The following is a 12,618-nucleotide window of genomic DNA, read 5'->3' on the forward strand; positions in this document are numbered from 1 at the left end:
GGAGTCACGAATGTTGCAGAGTTTCGGGCTAATAGTCTGGGGACTAATGCTTGCCTTGAAATGACAAATGCCTAGTTAGCATGTAATCGAACCGGAATGATAATGAATGAGATTGAACTCAAAAAATAGAAGTGGATATAAAGGTGGTGAAAACAGAACTGAAACTTAAGAAAGGGTATCACAGAGCAATGAACAAACTGAAAATCAGGAGTTCCAGTGTCCAACACTTCTTTAAAGAAAATACTTTAGAAAACTGGTTTCTAAAGTCTTTCTAGCTTAAAAATAGCAGAGTAGCAAAACTGAATTAATTTTTAGAGCCTTTCCACTATAATCACCACCCTTTTTCTTCGTCCTCCTATCAATAGTTTTCATGCAAGTATTTATAGGGAATGGATGTTCCTAATGAAGGGTCAAAATTCCCTTTGAGGGAAATGGAAGGTTTGGATTTTAAAGGGCACGATCTGATAGTTGGGAATTAAAGAGAATCAAAACGAACGATCGAGATCCTTTTCTGCATATTTGTCCTTTCTCTTTTCTAATCTGACGGCTCAGAATTTTCTTGTCAAGGGTGATCCGAAGGCTGAGAATAAAGAGCACCGGTCTTGTCGTCTTGTTCTTTGATCCAAGGGCACTGGACTTGTCCTTACAAGTAAGATCAACGGTGGAGATTGGGATGTACAGCACTGTCATGACATACTCTGGCACCTGTCAGTAATGTGGGCGATTCTGAGGCATGCGGTGGAGATTTCGACTGTAACACTTTAACTACCTCGGCTCTGATTATGACGATAGTTAGCGGAAGTTGTCTTATTCTCTTTGTTTTCCGACCTCCCCTCCCTTCCGATCTTTCTAACACGATCCTTTTCCGATCTCTCATGCCGGGCTCCCCTCTTCCGACCTCTCCTACTTCGGTTTTCTCCTTTATCCGGTCCGATTCAGTCAAAGCATTTATTCCTTCGATTTTTGAGGCATCCGCTTCGTTTTTTGCTCGCAATAAATGCTCAGACTTTCCCTATATATATATACCTTCAACGGGAAACCCCTCCGCATTTGATTTTCTCTTCTTTCTCACTTTTCCTGTTCTAACTACTCCGGCAATAATCCCGGCCATGATAGTTGCTTTTGATCTTTTTTCGATTGTCCTCTTTATTCCTCGATTGAAAATTTACGATCCCGGTGATCGGAGATTTATGATAACCTCATTTGATGACAGTGAGAGAACCGGATTAATTTACCGACCTGGATCGAGGACCTCGATTGTGTCGATCTCGAATCGTTCGACCGATATAATCGGTGAACTGATTTCTGGCGAAAAGACTGCTAATATTCCTCTTAACATCGGTGACTGCCCCTTGAAGTTCATTTGGCTCCTCACCACATTGGGTGTCCCGACTACAGCTCAGTTCTGGTCGATGACAGTGGAGATGACTCTCCATCCTCATGAGAGTCATAATCCCCCCATCTGAGCTGTACGTCTATCCGCTGTTTATGGCTGGACAAATCTTTTGATTCAGCCACGAGACTAGGCTTTGACATAGGCCTTTATTAGATAGGATGTTCCACCGATCTCTAAAGATCGCCCCTATAACGTAATCAGACCTTTAATGTAATCCGATCTCAAGAGATAGCCCAAATGATGTAATCCGACTTTTAATGTAATCCAATCTCTAGAGATCGCCCAAATGATGTAATCCGACTTTTCGGAAATAAAATTTTATTTTGACAACTATCATTTTATTATTATTACATTGATTATTTTCTGAACTCTGATGTGTTTATCCGATCCGGTTCCTAAATGAACAGCCCTTAACCGATCCGCACTTCCAAACATCCGCCTTAATTCACCGATCTCTAACTAGCCGATCTCTCCTTATTATGGAATTTCTGGAATATTCGTGAGACGTGTCAGAAAAAGCTGGCCAATCCCGCTAACTGATGCGCCGCTTGGGACACCGTGAGCATTAAATGCTCAGACTAGTATAAATAGGGGATGAGTCCGCCAGTTGTCCCTTTATGTCATTTTCAGCCTTTCGTGAGTGATTCCAAAATCCTCTCGTTTTTTCAAGTTCTTCCGACACCGATCACACTCCGGTAAGGATTTTGATCTTTCTTTCAGTTTAAATTTTCTCTTTTTTTTTTGAAAATGAGCGGCGTCGAGGGTTAGAGAGCGGCAAGCCCTCCTTCCGTTCAGATCTCGTGGTCATCAGATGAGGCAAAAGTAGTCGGAACAAACGGGCAATCTGAACCTCCTAGGACCTCTATTCCAGCCTACAGTCAAGCAGCACCCTCGAGGCAAACACATTCTTCAGGGAGAGAAAACCTCCCCATGGACGAGCTGCCATCAATTCTTCAAGAAATCGACCTGCAGTCGTTCAGCCAAGAGTATAACATTCAGCCCGATTCATACGAATTCATTAAGTGTCACGGCGATCTTCGAGCCGATCACTTCTTCGAAGAGAATGATATGATCATGGTATACGAAGAGCAATTAAAAGCCGGGCTGCGGTTCCTTCTCGACGACTTTTTCAAGGAAGTTCTAAAATTTCACCAAGTGTGCATAGCCCAAGTTCACCGGAACTCATGGCGGATCCTAGTAGCCTTCAGAGGCCTTTGCCGAGCCAAAGGACTCAATCCTACAGCTAAGGTGTTTGCCGAACTACATAGGCTAACTCGTCGAAAGGACGACGAGTATTGGTTCTTCCAGGTGAAGCCACATTGTGGGCTTTTTACCGATCTGCCCTCCTCCCTGAAGAATTGGAAGAATCGCTTCATGATCCAAGTGAGGTACAGGGAGGTTCGTCCCGACCTTTAGGACCACCGATCCCTGAAGTCGAAGTGGTTCGGTCTCCTCCTCGTCAAGAAGAGCCGCCACCACCTCCTCCGGTTGCTTCAAGTGCGGAAGGGGGTCCTTCCCAACCACTTGTGAGGACCCTTTCCCACGGCGCTCAAATCCTGATCCACTCGCTGAAGAAGAACCGGACGGTTCAAGAGAATCCGGGCTTTGCTAAGGTCTTGGGGTCTTCCATCTGCCTTCGAGAGGATCGGGATAGGCTAACTCCGAACGATCTCGATGATATCCTGACCCAGACTATGAGCCTGAGTGTGGAGAGTTTGGTGAACCAACATATTGTCTGGGAGAAGGCTCACCATATGAGGCAATAGATCGAGAAGGTGGGTCATGAAGCAGCTTCCCTCCGATCCCAACTTTCATCCGCCCAAAACTATATAGCTGAAATTAAAGGGCGGATGAAGTTCTACGAGGATAAGCTGACCGAGCAAGCCCATGTTCTTGAAGAGGTTCGGGCGCTCCGAGCCGCCAATGTTGCTCGCCTCACTGACGAACTCAAGGCAAAAGAAGAAGAGGCGATGACAAGGGAGGCCGGTGCTTATATGAACGCCCATAGGGATCTCTTGGCCGAGCTCAAGAAGTGTTATCCCGAAGAGGACTTTTCCTGGATGATAGACCTGGCTCCGCAAGACGAAGAGGATAGCGAGGAGGAGGCCGAAGGTGATAGAGGGGGTGAACAAAATGTAGAACAGGCTGGGGGTAATCCTCCAGCCGAATGACTTGCATAAATTTTTAATTTGAAATGAAATGAAGTTCCCCTTTTTTTTTTTTTAATGACTGAATGAGATCGGAAAGTATCTAAGTTGCATGAGCGCCTGATTGTCTGAACATATTAGAACAACTTGAAAGCAATTATTAACCTATGTATGAGAGATCGGTAAAACTTTGTAGACATGAGATCGGCCTAAATCGAGAACAAACACTGAACGAAACTTAAGATTATTAAAATTGGAAACCTGATCTGAACACTTAAGATCGGAAGCACCGTTAAGCTGGATTAAAACTTTAACTTTATTGAACAGCTATCCACAATATTTATGAATGGGGAATCGGATGGCATGAAGAGTTAATGTTGGTCCAATTTCGTTTGATAAGAGAGATCGGAAATGTGATTAACCGGCCGGGAGATATGACAATTGGTTTGAGAGATCTGTGAGGCTTTGAGCGATATGGAGACTTGGCGTCGGTTTGATCTCTATGAAGAGAGATCAGAAGCGAATTACTTGGCGTTGGGGATCAATTTCAGAGTCTATTGATTTCAGGGATCGACCAAAATATGGTGTCGACAATTGACAACTTACATACATAGATAGGCACAAATATCGACACAAATAAGTAAACACAGGCACAAATAAGAACAAAGACAAACAAGTGCAAACATAGATAAAAAGATAAACGTAGATAGATACAAAGGCGAACTCGTACAAATAGAGACAAACAAACATAAATGTAGATATAGATAGACACAAATATATGTAGACAAACACATATACAAATAGTGACAAGCACAAAGGTTGGCATAGATAGACATATATAATGACAAACACAAACAATTCCAAGAACATAAATAAAAAGAAACAGACATAGACATATAAATATAAATATAGACAGACTAGCATAAACACAGACAAATATAAACATAAAGAGACAAATATGGATAGACATAAATACAGATATAGACACAAATATAAATAAACACAAATATATACAGATGTAGACAAACATATATATATATATATATATATATATATATATATATATATATATATATATATATATATAAACAAAGATAGATAGATACAAATACAAATATAGACATAGACATAGATATAAACATAAATAGACAGACACAAAAAAACAAATACAAATATAGATATAAATACAGATAGATATAAAAGTAGATAGATATCTATTTATTATCTACTTTTATATCTATCTGTATTTATATCTATATTTGTATTTGTTTTTTTGTGTCTGTCTATTTATGTTTATATCTATGTCTATGTCTATATTTGTATTTGTATCTATCTATCTTTGTTTATATATATATATTGACACAGACATGTATAGATATTGACACAGACATGTATAGATATAGATAGACAAATACAAATATAGACACAAATGAACACAAACATAGACATAGACAAATGGACACATACACATACAGACGACATCATAATTATTTTAAATATTCACACTTTTAATTAAAAAAAAAGAAAGAAGAAGATGTGTCCAATAATAGATATGTAAGGTATTTTTTTTTTAAAATAACATTTGAATTAAATTCTTCATTCATACCAAACATAAAATTCATATCATTTAAAATAAATTTCATATTTAGTATAAAATATACCAAACAAAGGAACTCATTTGTAAATGAATTCTATCAAGGAATTCATTTGTAAATGAAATTAAAATTATAATTTAGTTCCTAAGGTTTGATTAAACTTACAACTTAATCCCTATTGTTTTAAAACCAAAAAATTTAATTTAGTCCTTATAGTTTTAAAATCAAGTAATTTAGTCCCTATAGTTTAAAAATCAAGCAATTTAGTCATTGACATTTTAATAAATCTATAAGTTAATCCTTACTTAGAATCACCATTAATTTACCATTAAATTTAGTAAAAATGACGAAAGTGCCTTCAACTCTATTTTCAGCTGAAAATAATTTAGTTCCTAAGTTTTATTTTTGCATCCAGATTCATATTTAAAATTTTTTTCCTTTCTTTATATACAATAATATAATATAATATATGAAAATATTATAAATTGATATATATATATATATATATATATATATATATATATTCCTAAAATAATAATGACAAATAGAATTTTACTGGCTTATTTGTAAATAATTATAATATTTAAGGATCAAATTGTAAAATATATGAATAATTTTGTAATTAGCTAATACTTTTAAAGACCTTAAAGTAATTAATCTATATTTTTAATAATTATAATTTAAATTTAAAATTTTTAATTTAATGGAATCCATATTTTAATAATAGAAGGACTAAATTGTTTAATAAAATAAAATCTTAAGGACTAAATTAAATTTACCCTAATAATAATAATAAAATAATTTTTGTGGACGTGGTGAGTTTGGGTGAAGATATCTAAGGCTGTAAATATGTTGGTTTGGGTAGGTTCACCTTATTTTGCCAAACCAAATCAACAAAGTCAGTTTTGATAGTAGTCAAATTGAAACCAACAAATTAAATTTCAAAACAATATATGTTCGATTTTTAAATTAAATAGATTGGGTTCTGTTTGGGAGATTTTTACTTCTTTTAACACTTTATAAACTTTTATAATTCAATTCTTATTAAACCTTTTTTTATAGACATATTATTATGTACTAATTGAAAAATAAATATTAATTTAAAATATATTATTTAATAAAAATAAATAAGAATAAAAAATAAAATAAGATTATTCAACAGACCTGGGTAGCAAGTCCCCTTTTAAGGCCGTGTGGAAAGGCGAGTTAGAGCAGTGAATCCTTTGGTGTTAGCCTCTTAACTCAAAACATCAACCTAAGAAACTTTTTTAAATATGAATCATATTTTCTGTAGGACTATTTCTTCCTCAAACTCTGCCTTGTCTTCCGAGTTGAGAAAGATAGTTAATAGTGAAGAGATTATAATCAAAGAGAGAGATCTTTAAATTTCAAAACCTTTTGAGACTATTTTCCTTCTCTCTAAAAAATCTTCACAAAAGCATAAGGACAAACAATACAAATACATTCACATAGGTCTAGTTCAAATAGGAATTAAGCCTCTTACAAAAGAAGGATTGAACACCTCGATCCTAAAAGTTCTTAGAGACACTAGGTTCATAAACTTTCAGGACTCGTTGCTTAGTTCAATAGAATCTAGTTTGTGTAGTGGACCAATCTCTTTTGATTGCTATCCAAATTTTACTGTTTCTTTAAATGATAGCAACATTACAAAATTACTTATTTTACAAATCAAAACACACGACTACAAAATGATAGATGGGTCTATCCCTCTTGCATTGATTTACAAAATACATTACAAAGCCATGATTTATACTTTTGCTACAAAACATAAGTTTCAAAGCAAAAAAGGAGAAACATTACTTTTATAAACTGATCTTACAAAATCCAACATTGTAATTCCTAGATCTATTCAATAGAAAAACATAACTCTACCAGAAGAATGGGTCTTAGAAGGCATAGTCCATCTAAAATCTACAAAAATAGTTAAACCAAATGTTCAATTAAGACAAATAACCTAGTACGAAGATGGAAGAGTTAGCCTTAGCTTTAATAGAAGCTTTAATACCTCAGATGATTCTTCAACATCTAGTACAATTGACATACGAAGAATTTCTCAATTACCCTCGATCATAAATTTTCCTGTTGCAAAACTAAGTTTCATTCCAACAATCCAGCTTAAGTATTCTATTTCGGACTTACCTAACTCTTCTAGGTTTTCTACTTCAGAAATACCTAGCTCTACCTTACAAAAAGTAAATTACTCTATAAATGTTTCTCATCCAATTTATACAAACCTATAAAATGAATCTATTCAGGTTGAAACTCAATCAGAATCAGAACCAACTTCTCTTACTTTTTCGGCCATTATAGAAAATATTGCAAATGAACTAAATGTGCTTGAAAAAAGAATTTGAAGTTGATAAAAAAAATATTTACATGACGACTTTATGCTCCCCACAACCAAAAAAAGAGGCTATGGTTTTTCAAAAAATTTTTGGAGCAAAGAAAAGAAATACAAGAAAAATTTTATGAATTTGTATACCAATACAAAGTTCATATTTTATTTTTTGATTGGTTTGAAATGTATGCTTCTAAAAATAATATTTCATTTCCATTTTCCAAAAAGTCCAAAAAATCTACAAAATCAACAACTCCAGTTTTTGAACCTTCTTAGATTTCAAAATCTAGCCAATAACAATTACAAAACAACCAAACTGAGTTCATTGAGGCTATTAAAGCTCAGCTAAGAAGGTTAGATACCAAAAAATCTATAAACCCTCTTACAATTAGGAATAAAACTCCTGAATGAAAAATTTCAGATGGTAGGAAAATACAATCTGAACATCCTCCTCTTAGAAAGATAAAAATTCTCCATTTAGACTAATCTGTAGAGGCAGCTTCTGTGAATAGAACAGAATAATTTTATAAATGCTCATTTGCATTACATAGGTAAGCAATTACAAAAAGTTGAACAAGCCCAACAGGCTACAGTTTCTCACATTGAAACTAAGCCTGATACAAAATTAAAAATTCCAGTCTTCAAACCTTTCTAAGTCTCCAAAAATAGTTAGAAAGATTTACAAAACAACAATCAATCTGAATTTATAAAAGCCTTAAAAGACATGCAATATAGGCTAGAAGCTTTGACTTCTACTCCAGTAGCACTTGATACACCTCAACCTTCTCAAAGAAGTGTCAATATAATAAAGGAAGATTCAGATGCTCAAAGCCAAGAACACCAGTCCGTACAAAATGAGGAAATCCAATCTCCAACAAATTTACAAATCAACAGGCTTTGTTGGCCTCGGGTAGTATCGCCCCTTCTAATAATGGCTCCAGACTTAGGTATAGAAAATAGACCTCAAATCTTAACTCAATCTAAATTCAAAGCCTCTACTGTCTATGAATAAAACATAGATAGTATGTCTGAATACAACATCTTGAATTTGCTCCAGCAAATGACTATGGTAGCAAATGCTTACAAAACCCAAACTGGAACCCCAGATCGAGCTATTGCAAAACTCCTCATTGCAGGATTCTCAAGACAGCTCAAAGGATGGCGAGATTATCATCTTACAAACCTATAAAAATTTAAGATTCTAAATTCCATACAAACTCAAGAAGATGGTGCACCTATTCTTAATGAGTTAGGTTAATTAATCCCAAATACGGTAGCCACCTTGATTGTAACAATTTCCTTACATTTCGTAAGCGATTTGTCTCATCTTAAGGATAAAAATACCAAACTCCTTTCAAACATTATGTGTAAAAAACTAAGTGATTTTCAATATTATAAAAATACTTTTCTTACTAGGGTAATGCTTAGAGAAGATTCTAATCAACCCTTTTGGAAAGAAAAGTTCCTTGCAGGACTTCCAACCCATTTAGGAGAAAAGGTTAGGAATAAGATCAAGGAAGCATTTGGAAATCAAATCCCATATAATTAATTAACCTATGGTAAACTCGTTAGTCTCACTCAAAAAAAAGGTTTAAAGATTTGTCAGAATTTGAAGTTACAAAAATATCTAAAATGGGAAATGAAGAAAACTAGCCAAGAATTAGGATTTTTCTACAAACAATTTGAAATAGCAACAAGCAATTTTACTCCAGATTGTGGAGGAAGTTGTAGCAGAAAACTTTACAAAAAGTCATCCTAAAAATACAAAACCTTTATAAAACCTGAAAAGGATCCTTATTATAAAAAAATTCAAAAAAGACTAGTAAATCTAGTTCCAAATCCAAAACAAATCTCAAAAATTTTACTTGCTATAAGTGTGAGAAAAAAGGTCATACTTCAAACTATTGCAAGTTAAATAGAAAACTTAATGAATTACAACTGGAGGAAGAAGTTATTAATAAGATAACTACTCTTCTAGTTGAAACTGAAGGTGAATCCAGCTTTTCTAAACCCATAAACAGTGAAGAAGCCTTACAAATTGATGAACTAATTACAATTTCATCACCCAGTTCAAATTCTGATACAGAAGATGAACAACCTACAAAATTAAAGATAAATATTCTTTCAAAAGATCAAAAGCTACTCCTAGGAATTCTTGCACAAGTGGAAGATCCTCAACTGCAAAAAGAATTTCTAGAAAAAATTTTAAAATCTTTTTAAGAAAAACCAGTACAAAACCCTTCTATTCTACCTTCTGCTAGTAAAAACACATATGACCTTACGGCCATATTAGGGAGAAAGAAGACTCCAAAACAATCCACAGTTTTAGTCTAAAACCTCCAAGAAGAAATAAAAACAATAAAGGTTGAATTGAAATGGTTCAAAGAAAAACAAATTGAAGATTCCAAAACCCTTCAAATTCTGCTTTCAAAACAAACCAAAGAAGAATCTGAAAAAGATGAAGAAAATAGTTTGGAAATTCAAAATCTTAAAAAAGCTCCAAAAGATTTTCTTTTTATTCTTAATGAGATCACTTTTAGAAAATATTTGATAAAAATTATAATAGTTTTTTCAAAAAATTTCAAAATTGACACAATTGTCTTATTTGATACAGGTGCAGATTTAAACTGTATTAAAGAATGTATTGTTCCAAAACATTTCCATGAAGAAACAAAAGAAAAATTATCAACTACAAATAATTCCAAAATAAGAATCAAATATAAAACTGAAACTTCGATAGCTAATTCGAATCTTCTTCTAAAAACTTCATTTGTTTTAGTGAGAGATATAAATCATAGTGTTATTTTAGGGACGCCATTTATTAATTTGATAACTCCATATTAAGTGGACTATAATAGTATTTCTTTTAAAACAAGAAACCAAAATCTTGTTTTCCCTTTCATCGAAAAACCCAAAACAAAGATTTTGGACATCATAAAACCTTATTCTATTTATGATAATCAAATAAATGTTTTGGTAAAGAAAATAAGACAGAATTTCCAAAAAGATATTTATTTACAAAATGATTTCAAAGATCAATTTCCTGGTTATTACTTGTTCCAAACTAATCCCTGTGAGTTTTTGCAGATGGCAAAATCTTCAAATAGAGGAGATTTGGTCCACTTTGGACCCATAGTTCTTTCAAAAACTCCTACTCAGAAATTCAGAATTAATGTAGCCAGAACTGCATATACTCCATCAGAAAAGGCACCAATGTTTATTAGATAATCTTTGAATTTTAATACAAAACAGAAGATTAGGAGTAACAACTCTCAACGCTCTTTGTATTGAGTTTGAAGAAACCGATAAATATGTGGCTGACCTCATTAGCGAAATTAAAAATCATAAGGATCATATTCTAGTAGCTCAATCATTCATTGAGTTTTTACAAAAACAAAATTTCAAAAATACTCATACATTCAGAATTAATCCATTAGATCCATACATCTGTTATCAAAATCATCACCTTGAATTACAAAAACAGGTAATTAAAGGCCTAGGATCCCCACTGGAGTCTAGTGTAAGAATACAAAACCAAAGGACTGAAGACCTAAGATCCCCACTGGATTCTAGTGTAAAATTACCATTGGCCCCACTGGTCAATGAGAAAAATTACTACCATAGTGAAGTCCTTTTTACTTCACTTGGCGCAAACAGGTCCTTAGAAGAATTTCAAGCTCGGTGTCTTATGAAGAAATTCAGACAATAGGTTCTTAATGGTCCTCTTCAAGAGATCCGTGAAAAAGATCCTGCAAAATATCATCCAGTCCAACAACTGGATCTATTTCAAAATTGCCTCAATTATACAAAACACAACTAGCAAAATCACAACGAATGGTCATGGGAATGGGAGTACTATTCAAGACCTCATTTTCATTGTACTCAGGAACATCCTAATGGAATTTCTATCACCTATCCAAATTGTGAACATAGCTTAGATTTTAGCATCCCTCTCTTCACAGCATCTTGGCTATCAGGAATCCAATATCTTGATCCAAAATAACTATTCAGGTTGGGAATGCTAGCTAGAATCCGAGTTACAAAATTTAATTATGAAGAGGCTAGGTTTTTAGGAAACAAAGTCCTCCAAGAAGTAAAAAGACTACTATTTTCTCAAAAACCAGTTAATATACAAATCATTTCAACACTTCAAAAAGTATTAGCAAATGAAGAGCTATAACAGGCAATCTATTGCTTCTATCTAGATACCAAAAACTTTGTCTCTCTATCATCCCCCAAAGTGGCCATGCAAACATGAAGGTCACCTTACTCAACTTAACAAATGGCGAGCACGAATGGTCATCAACAACTGGCACAGATATCGCTATCCAGAACATATACCAATCCATACAGATACATATTCACGGATATATATTCATTATGAACATTTGCTAGCTCCACAGCCATTTCTTATTGAAACACAACATGAAAAATACATAATTCAATATGAAAAGGATGATGACTTCCCATTCGACTCGTCAGAAAATGAGATGAGCAAGGACGATAAGACATGGTACAATTTACAAAATATGATGGAGGGATAAAAAGGAGTGGTCCCTGCTCCACTCCAATTTCAAAAAAAAAAAGAGAAAGAAAAAAGGAAGTATTAAAAAGACTAGCAAAAGAAATTTATGGCAACAAAACTATTCATTTCGTTCTTCATTTTTACTTTTACTTTTTAATTTTCTACTTTTGTACTATTTTTTTTTGTTTTATTTTACTTTTCAAAACTCGTCAAGATACTGCTTACCTGTCACCTTTTGTACTGTTCACTTTTACTGTTCACATGTGAAGGGAGACAAGAATCACTATTCACATGTGAAGAAAGCAAGTGACAGACATTATTCAAAGACTCCAAAATTATAAAAGATGCCATCCGCTACTTCTATTTAAGGAGGCTCTCATTCATCAAGGGGGCATCTTCCAAGCTTAGGTATCTTTCTCATTCACACAACCTCTCTAGCTTGGCAATTCTCCATCCTTCATCCAAGCTCTCTTACAAACCAGAGGCGACGAAGGAGCAAGAAGGTCATCCTCAACCAAGAAGATCACCCATCTTCCCTAACCTTTGCCTCTCTATAAAACCTTTGTAATTTCTTTGTAGTAGATACTAGGCAGCTC

This window comes from Hevea brasiliensis, chromosome 8 (assembly GCF_030052815.1).
Source record: "Hevea brasiliensis isolate MT/VB/25A 57/8 chromosome 8, ASM3005281v1, whole genome shotgun sequence".
NCBI lineage: Eukaryota > Viridiplantae > Streptophyta > Magnoliopsida > Malpighiales > Euphorbiaceae > Hevea > Hevea brasiliensis.